Source organism: Sorex araneus, chromosome 1 (assembly GCF_027595985.1).
Source record: "Sorex araneus isolate mSorAra2 chromosome 1, mSorAra2.pri, whole genome shotgun sequence".
Classification (NCBI taxonomy): Eukaryota; Metazoa; Chordata; class Mammalia; order Eulipotyphla; family Soricidae; genus Sorex; species Sorex araneus.
The window spans coordinates 195,349,375-195,358,751 of NC_073302.1; positions in this window are offsets into that span (position 1 = coordinate 195,349,375).

Below are 9,377 nucleotides of genomic sequence, written 5' to 3' on the forward strand. Positions count from 1 at the left end.
TAAATACATGCAAGTGCATGAGAGCCTATGCATGTATGTGTGTGTATGAGTGCATGTGCGTGAGGTGCAAGTATGTGAGGGTGCATTATGTATATGAGAGTGTATATAAGTGCATGTGTGTTTTATGTCAAATGTGTACACATCTATGTGAGTATATGTTGAGTATGCATGTGTGTTGTGTAATATGTATGTGAGAATATATGCATGAGTATATATGTAAGCATATGTATGTACATGTTTATTGTGTTGTGTATGCCTGTGAATATAATGTACATGTGTGCACATGTATGTGTATGGTATATGTATTATCATAGACATGTGTTGAGTGTGTATGTGTGTTGAATGTATATGTGTCAACCTGCCTTTTGGATGTGTAGAGTATGAGTGCATGTGTACGGGGTTTGTGTGAGTGTATGTAGGTGTATTTGAGTGTTTATGTGTGTATAGGAATGTATGCACATGTATATATGTATGGGGTATATGTGAGGATATGTATGAGTGTTGGGATATGTGTGAGTGTATGTGTATAGGGGTATGTGTGTATATATACAATTGTGGGTGTGTTGTGTATGTTTTTAAGTGTATATGTGAATATATGTTGAGTGTGCATATTTAGGTATATGTGTATTTAGTGTGTATGTGTATATGGGGGCATGTGTGCATATGCATATGTGTATGTGGTATGTGTTAGTATGTGCTAGTGTATGTTGTGGGGGAATGTGTATTGAATATGTGAGGGGGCATGTGTGAATAGGTATAGATGTATGGTTGTGTGTGAGTACATATGTATATGGGCTATGTGTGAGTGTAATGTGTATGGGGGTATGAGTCATGATTGTGTGTGACAGTGGGACAGTACTGAGTCAAGACTGGGTGACAGTGTGTAGTGACATTGACTCATGATGTTGTGTATGTATGTGTGTTGAGTGTGTATATGTGGGGGCATGTGTGCACATGTATATGTATATGGGTATGTGTGAGTGTGTATGGGATATATGTAAGTATATATATATATGGGGTGTGTATGGTGTTATGTGTATGTTGAGTGTATATGTGTAGAGGCATGTGTGCATGTGTACATGTGTATGGGGTATGTGTGAGTGGGTGTGAAATCTCAGTGCATTCTTGAGTCCTCTGGCCTAGGACCCTTTCGTTTCTACGGCCGTGTGCAGTGGGGCTGTGTGCCCCCTGGGCCTCTACCGGTCCTGTCTCATGTGTCGCGTGCAGGGACAGCGGCCTGGGCTTGGGGCTGGATCCCTCTCTGCCTCTTGGTCTGACCACGCTGGTGGCGGCAGGCTCCCCGATGCTGTCACGTTACTCACTCCTGTCTCCTGCAGCACGTACACTGCAGGAAACCTGGAAACTGCCCGTCCCTCGTGGTCCGTGTCTGTGTGAGGGCACAAAACCCCCAGACCTCCACTGGGCTTCAGCCGCTAGGGACCCGCTGGCAAGTGCTAGATACACCCTCCTCCTCCACGGGCCCCACCCTGGGCCAGGAGCAGGTTCTAGGCAAGATGGGAGATGCCTCTGCCCGCGCCAGTGCACGGTGGGCAGGGCTGTCGGCGGCAGCTGAGCTCGTGAACGTGGCGAGTAGGAGGTTGGGGCAATGCCCAGGTGTGTGTGGGGCAAGAGATGCAGCACCCTGTGTCTGGAGGCGCAGGGACAGTTGTTGAGGAAACCGATGGGCCCACCCAGTGTACCACTTGGTGGTCATTTCAGCCGACTGAGGTTTGCCAAGGCCCGTGGCGGTTATTCCTAGACTGGCCATGGAGAGGCAGTGTAAGACAGCGATTGGTCCCGGAACCCACCAGGCCCACTCCGGGGGCCCCTGTGTGGCCTCAGTCTCACTGTGCCCCAAGATCCTGGTCCAGGGCGGCCAGGGCAGTATGGCCTGGGTGTCTTCACCACCAGCTTTCCAGACCGCAGCCCAGGGTGCCTGGTTACTCCAGCAGAGGGTGCCAAGGGGGTGACAAAAGCTAGAAATCACCGCACCCCTGGGAAGCTGATTTCACTCCTCGGAACACAGGGGAAAGATCCCTCATTAGGGAAGTTGGACCTCCAAGGCCTTCAGGACAGAGCACTGTTCATGGCTTTAACCAGCGCACCAGTCTGCAAAACTGCCGGGAACGCGGGTCAACAGGGAGATAAGCTAATTTATTGGCGGGTGATGGCAGTGAGATTGTGTGTGGTGTAAGTGGGTGACAGTAGAGGGGTATTGTGATATTAGTGGGTGACAGTAGAGGGGGATTGTGGTATTAGTGGGTGACAGTAGAGGGGGAATGTGTTATTAGTGGGTGACGGTACAGGGGGATTGTGTGTGTTCTTAGTGGGTGACAGTAGGGGGGAATTGTGTGTGGTGCTAGTGGGTGACAGTAGAGGGGGATTGTGTGTGGTTAGTGGGTGACAGTACAGGGGGATTGTGTGTGGTTAGTGGGTGACAGTAGAGGGGGATTGTGGTATTAGTGGGTGACAGTAGAGGGGGATTGTGTGTGGTTAGTGGGTGACAGTAGAGGGGGATTGGGGTATTAGTGGGTGACAGTAGAGGGGGATTGTGTGTGGTTAGTGGGTTACAGTAGAGGGGGATTGTAGTATTAGTGGGTGACAGTAGAGGGGGATTGTGGTATTAGTGGGTGACAGTAGAGGGGGATTGTGTGTGGTTAGTGGGTGACAGTAGAGGGGGATTGTGTGTGGTGTTAGTGGGTGACAGTACAGGGGGATTGTGTGTGGTTAGTGGGTTACAGTAGAGGGGGATTGAAGTATTAGTGGGTGACAGTAGAGGGGGATTGTGGTGTTAGTGGGTGACAGTAGAGGGGGATTGTGTGTGGTTAGTGGGTGACAGTAGAGGGGGATTGTGGTATTAGTGGGTGACAGTAGGCGGGGAGTGTGGTGTTAGCGGGTGAGAGCAGAGGGGGATTGTGGTGTTAGTGGGTGACAGTAGAGGGGGATTGTGTGTGGTATTAGTGGGTGACAGTAGGGGGGGATTGTGTGTGGTTAGTGGGTGACAGTAGAGGGGGATTGTGTGTGGTTAGTGGGTGGCAGTAGAGGGGTATTGTGTGTGGTGTTAGTGGGTGACAGTACAGGGGGATTGTGTGTGGTTAGTGGGTGACAGTAGAGGGAGATTGTGTGTGGTGTTAGTGAGTGACAGTAGAGGGGGATTGTGTGTGGTTAGTGGGTTACAGTAGAGGGGGATTGTGTGTGGTTAGTGGGTGACAGTAGAGGGGGATTGTGTGTGGTGTTAGTGGGTGACAGTACAGGAGGATTGTGTGTGGTTGGTGGGTGACAGTAGAGGGGGATTGTGTGTGGTGTTAGTGGGTGACAGTAGAGGGGGATTGTGTGTGGTTAGTGGGTTACAGTAGAGGGGGATTGTGTGTGGTGTTAGTGGGTGACAGTAGAGGTGGATTGTGTGTGGTTAGTGGGTTACAGTAGAGGGGGATTGTGGTATTAGTGGGTGACAGTAGAGGGGGATTGTGTGTGGTGTTAGTGGGTGACAGTAGGGGGGATTGTGTGTGGTGTTAGTGGGTGACAAGAGGGGGATTGTGTGTGGTTAGTGGGTGAGAGTAGAGGGGGATTGTGGTATTAGTGGGTGACAGTAGAGAGGGATTGTGTGTGGTTAGTGGGGACAGTAGAGGGGGATTGTGGTATTAGTGGGTGACAGTAGAGGGGGATTGTGTGTGGTTAGTGGGTAACAGTAGAAGGGGATTGTGTGTGGTTAGTGGGTGACAGTAGAGGGGGATTGTGTGTGATGTTAGTGGGTGACAGTAGAGGGGGATTGTGGTGTTAGTGGGTGACAGGAGAGGGGGATTGTGTGTGGTTAGTGGGTGACAGTAGAGGGGGATTGTGTGTGGTTAGTGGGTGAACAGAAGAGGGGGATTGTGTGTGGTATTAGTGGGTGACAGTAGAGGGGGATTGTGGTATTAGTGGGTGACAGTAGAGGGGGATTGTGTGTGGTGTTAGTGGGTGACAGTAGGGGGGATTGTGTGTGGTGTTAGTGGGTGACAAGATGGGGATTGTGTGTGGTTAGTGGGTGAGAGTAGAGGGGGATTGTGGTATTAGTGGGTGACAGTAGAGAGGGATTGTGTGTGGTTAGTGGGGACAGTAGAGGGGGATTGTGGTATTAGTGGGTGACAGTAGAGGGGGATTGTGTGTGGTTAGTGGGTGACAGTAGAAGGGGATTGTGTGTGGTTAGTGGGTGACAGTAGAGGGGGATTGTGGTGTTAGTGGGTGACAGTAGAGGGGGATTGTGTGTGGTTAGTGGGTGACAGTAGAGGGGGATTGTGTGTGGTTAGTGGGTGACAGAAGACGGGGATTGTGTGTGGTATTAGTGGGTGACAGTAGAGGGGGATTGTGTGTGGTTAGTGGGTGACAGTAGAGGGGGATTGTGTGTGGTGTTAGTGGGTGATAGTAGAGGGGGATTGTGGTGTTAGTGGGTGACAGCAGAGGGGGATTGTGTGTGGTTAGTGGGTGACAGTAGAGGGGGCTTGTGTGTGGTGTTAGTGGGTGACAGTAGAGGGGGATTGTGGTGTTAGTGGGTGACAGTAGAGGGGGATTGTGTGTGGTTAGTGGGTGACAGTAGAGGGGGATTGTGGTATTAGTGGGTGACAGTAGAGGGGGATTGTGTGTGGTTAGTGGGTGACAGTAGAGGGGGATTGTGTGTGGTTAGTGGGTGACAGCAGAGGGGGATTGTGTGTGGTTAGTGGGTGACAGTAGAGGGGGATTTTGTGTGGTGTTAGTGGGTGACAGTACAGGGGGATTGTGTGTGGTTAGTGGGTTACAGTAGAGGGGGATTGTAGTATTAGTGGGTGACAGTAGAGGGGGATTGTGGTGTTAGTGGGTGACAGTAGAGGGGGATTGTGTGTGGTTAGTGGGTGACAGTAGAGTGGGATTGTGGTATTAGTGGGTGACAGTAGGCGGGGATTGTGGTGTTAGCGGGTGACAGCAGAGGGGGATTGTGGTGTTAGTGGGTGACAGTAGAGGGGGATTGTGTGTGGTATTAGTGGGTGACAGTAGGGGGGATTGTGTGTGGTTAGTGGGTGACAGTAGAGGGGGATTGTGTGTGGTTAGTGGGTGGCAGTAGAGGGGGATTGTGTGTGGTGTTAGTGGGTGACAGTACAGGAGGATTGTGTGTGGTTGGTGGGTGACAGTAGAGGGGGATTGTGTGTGGTGTTAGTGGGTGACAGTAGAGGGGGATTGTGTGTGGTTAGTGGGTTACAGTAGAGGGGGATTGTGTGTGGTGTTAGTGGGTGACAGTAGAGGTGGATTATGTGTGGTTAGTGGGTTACAGTAGAGGGGGATTGTGGTATTAGTGGGTGACAGTAGAGGGGGATTGTGTGTGGTGTTAGTGGGTGACAAGAGGGGTATTGTGTGTGGTTAGTGGGTGAGAGTAGAGGGGGATTGTGGTATTAGTGGGTGACAGTAGAGAGGGATTGTGTGTGGTTAGTGGGGACAGTAGAGGGGGATTGTGGTATTAGTGGGTGACAGTAGAGGGGGATTGTGTGTGGTTAGTGGGTGACAGTAGAAGGGGATTGTGTGTGGTTAGTGGGTGACAGTAGAGGGGGATTGTGTGTGATGTTAGTGGGTGACAGTAGAGGCGGATTGTGGTGTTAGTGGGTGACAGGAGAGGGGGATTGTGTGTGGTTAGTGGGTGACAGTAGAGGGGGATTGTGTGTGGTTAGTGGGTGACAGAAGAGGGGGATTGTGTGTGGTATTAGTGGGTGACAGTAGAGGGGGATTGTGGTATTAGTGGGTGACAGTAGGGGGGATTGTGTGTGGTGTTAGTTGGTGACAAGATGGGGATTGTGTGTGGTTAGTGGGTGAGAGTAGAGGGGGATTGTGGTATTAGTGGGTGACAGTAGAGAGGGATTGTGTGTGGTTAGTGGGGACAGTAGAGGGGGATTGTGGTATTACTGGGTGAGAGAAGAGGGGGATTGTGTGTGGTTAGTGGGTGACAGTAGAAGGGGATTGTGTGTGGTTAGTGGGTGACAGTAGAGGGGGATTGTGTGTGATGTTAGTGGGTGACAGTAGAGGGGGATTGTGGTGTTAGTGGGTGACAGTAGTGGGGGATTGTGTGTGGTTAGTGGGTGACAGTAGAGGGGGATTGTGTGTAGTGTTAGTGGGTGACAGTAGAGGGGAATTGTGGTTTTAGTGTGTGACAGCAGAGGGGGATTGTGTGTGGTTAGTGGGTGACAGTAGAGGGGGCTTGTGTGTGGTGTTAGTGGGTGACAGTAGAGGGGGATTGTGGTGTTAGTGGGTGACAGTAGAGGGGGATTGTGTGTGGTTAGTGGGTGACAGTAGAGGGGGATTGTGGTATTAGTGGGTGACAGTAGAGGGGGATTGTGTGTGGTTAGTGGGTGACAGTAGAGGGGGATTGTGTGTGGTAAGTGGGTGACAGTAGAGGGGGATTATGGTGTTAGTGGGTGACAGTAGAGGGGATTGTGTGTGGTTAGTGGGTGACAGTTGAGGGGGATTGTGTGTGGTATTAGTGGGTGACAGTAGAGGGGGATTGTTTGTGGTGTTAGTGGGTGACAGTTAAGGGGGATTGTGTGTGGTTAGTGGGTTACAGTAGAGGGGGATTGTGTGTGGTTAGTGAATGACAGTAGAGAGGGATTGTGTGTGGTGTTAGTGGGTGACAGTAAAGGGGGATTGTGGTGTTAGTGGGTGACAGTAGAGGGGGATTGTGTGTGGATAGTGGGTGACAGTAGAGGGGGATTGTGGTATTAGTGGGTGACAGTAGAGGGGGATTGTGTGTGGTTAGTGGGTGACAGCAGAGGGGGATTGTGTGTGGTAAGTGGGTGACAGTAGAGGGGGATTATGGTGTTAGTGGGTGACAGTAGAGGGGATTGTGTGTGGTAAGTGGGTGACAGTTGAGGGGGATTGTGGTATTAGTGGGTGACAGTAGAGGGGGATTGTGGTATTAGTGGGTGACAGTAGAGGGGGATTGTGTGTGGTTAATGGGTGACAGTCGAGGGGGATTGTGTGTGGTTAGTGGGTGACAGCACAGGGGGATTGTGTGTGGTATTATTGGGTGACAGTAGAGGGGGATTGTGTGTGGTTAGTCGGTTAAAGTAGACGAGGATTGTGTGCGGTGTTAGTGGGTGACAGTAGAGGGGGATTGAGTGTGGTTAGTGGGTTACAGTAAAGGGGGATTGTGTGTGGTGTTAGTGGGTGAGAGTAGAGGTGGATTGTGTGTGGTTAGTGGGTTACAGTAGAGGGGGATTGTGGTATTAGTTGGTGACAGTAGAGGGGGATTGTGTGTGGTGTAAGTGCGTGACAGTAGGGGGGATTGTGTGTGGTTAGTGGGTGACAGTTGAGGGGGATTGTGGTATTAGTGGGTGACAGTAGAGGGGGATTGTGGTATTAGTGGGTGACAGTAGATGGGGATTGTGGTATTAGTGGGTGACAGTAGAGGGGCATTGTGGTATTAGTGGGTGACAGTACAGGGGGATTGTGGTATTTGTGGGTGACAGTAGAGGGGGATTGTGTGTGGTTAGTGGGAGACAGTAGAGGGGGATTGTGTGTGGTGTTAGTTGGTGACAGTAGAGGGGGATTGTGTGTGGTTAGTGGGTGACAGCAGAAGGGGATTGTGTGTGGTGTTAGTGGGTGACAGTACGGGGGATTGTGTGTGGTTAGTGGGTGACAGTAGAGGGGGATTGTGATGTTAGTGGGTGACAGTAGAGGGAGATTGTGTGTGGTTAGTGGGTGACAGTAGAGGGGGATTGTGTGTGGTTAGTGGGTGACAGTAGAGGGGGATTGTGATATTAGTAGGTGACAGTAGGCGGGGATTGTGGTGTTAGTGGGTGACAGCAGAGGGGGATTGTGGTGTTAGTGGGTGACAGTAGAGTGGGATTTTGTGTGGTATTAGTGGGTGAGAGTAGGGGGGGATTGTGTGTGGTTAGTGGGTGACAGTAGAGGGGGATTGTGTGTGGTTAGTGGGTGACAGTAGAGGGGGATTGTGTGTGGTGTTAGTGGGTGACAGTAGAGGGGGATTGTTTGTGGTGTTAGTGGTTGACAGTAGAGGGGGATTGTGTGTGGTTAGTGGGTTAAAGTAGAGGGGGATTGTGTGTGGTTAGTGGGTGACAGTAGAGGGGGATTGTGTGTGGTGTTAGTGGGTGACAGTACAGGGGGATTGTGTGTGGTTAGTGGGTGACAGTAGATGGGGATTGTGTGTGGTGTTAGTGGGTGAGAGTAGAGGGGGATTGTGTGTGGTTAGTGGGTTAAAGTAGAGAGGGATTGTGTGTGGTGTTACTGGATGACAGTAGAGGGGGATTGTGTGTGGTGTTAGTGGGTGACAGTACAGGGGGATTGTGTGTGGTTAGTGGGTTACAGTAGAGGGGGATTGAAGTATTAGTGGGTGACAGTAGAGGGGGATTGTGGTGTTAGTGGGTGACAGTAGAGGGGGATTGTGTGTGGTTAGTGGGTGACAGTAGAGGGGGATTGTGGTATTAGTGGGTGACAGTAGGCGGGGAGTGTGGTGTTAGCGGGTGAGAGCAGAGGGGGATTGTGGTGTTAGTGGGTGACAGTAGAGGGGGATTGTGTGTGGTATTAGTGGGTGACAGTAGGGGGGGATTGTGTGTGGTTAGTGGGTGACAGTAGAGGGGGATTGTGTGTGGTTAGTGGGTGGCAGTAGAGGGGTATTGTGTGTGGTGTTAGTGGGTGACAGTACAGGGGGATTGTGTGTGGTTAGTGGGTGACAGTAGAGGGAGATTGTGTGTGGTGTTAGTGAGTGACAGTAGAGGGGGATTGTGTGTGGTTAGTGGGTTACAGTAGAGGGGGATTGTGTGTGGTTAGTGGGTGACAGTAGAGGGGGATTGTGTGTGGTGTTAGTGGGTGACAGTACAGGAGGATTGTGTGTGGTTGGTGGGTGACAGTAGAGGGGGATTGTGTGTGGTGTTAGTGGGTGACAGTAGAGGGGGATTGTGTGTGGTTAGTGGGTTACAGTAGAGGGGGATTGTGTGTGGTGTTAGTGGGTGACAGTAGAGGTGGATTGTGTGTGGTTAGTGGGTTACAGTAGAGGGGGATTGTGGTATTAGTGGGTGACAGTAGAGGGGGATTGTGTGTGGTGTTAGTGGGTGACAGTAGGGGGGATTGTGTGTGGTGTTAGTGGGTGACAAGAGGGGGATTGTGTGTGGTTAGTGGGTGAGAGTAGAGGGGGATTGTGGTATTAGTGGGTGACAGTAGAGAGGGATTGTGTGTGGTTAGTGGGGACAGTAGAGGGGGATTGTGGTATTAGTGGGTGACAGTAGAGGGGGATTGTGTGTGGTTAGTGGGTAACAGTAGAAGGGGATTGTGTGTGGTTAGTGGGTGACAGTAGAGGGGGATTGTGTGTGATGTTAGTGGGTGACAGTAGAGGGGGATTGTGGTGTTAGTGGGTGACAGGAGAG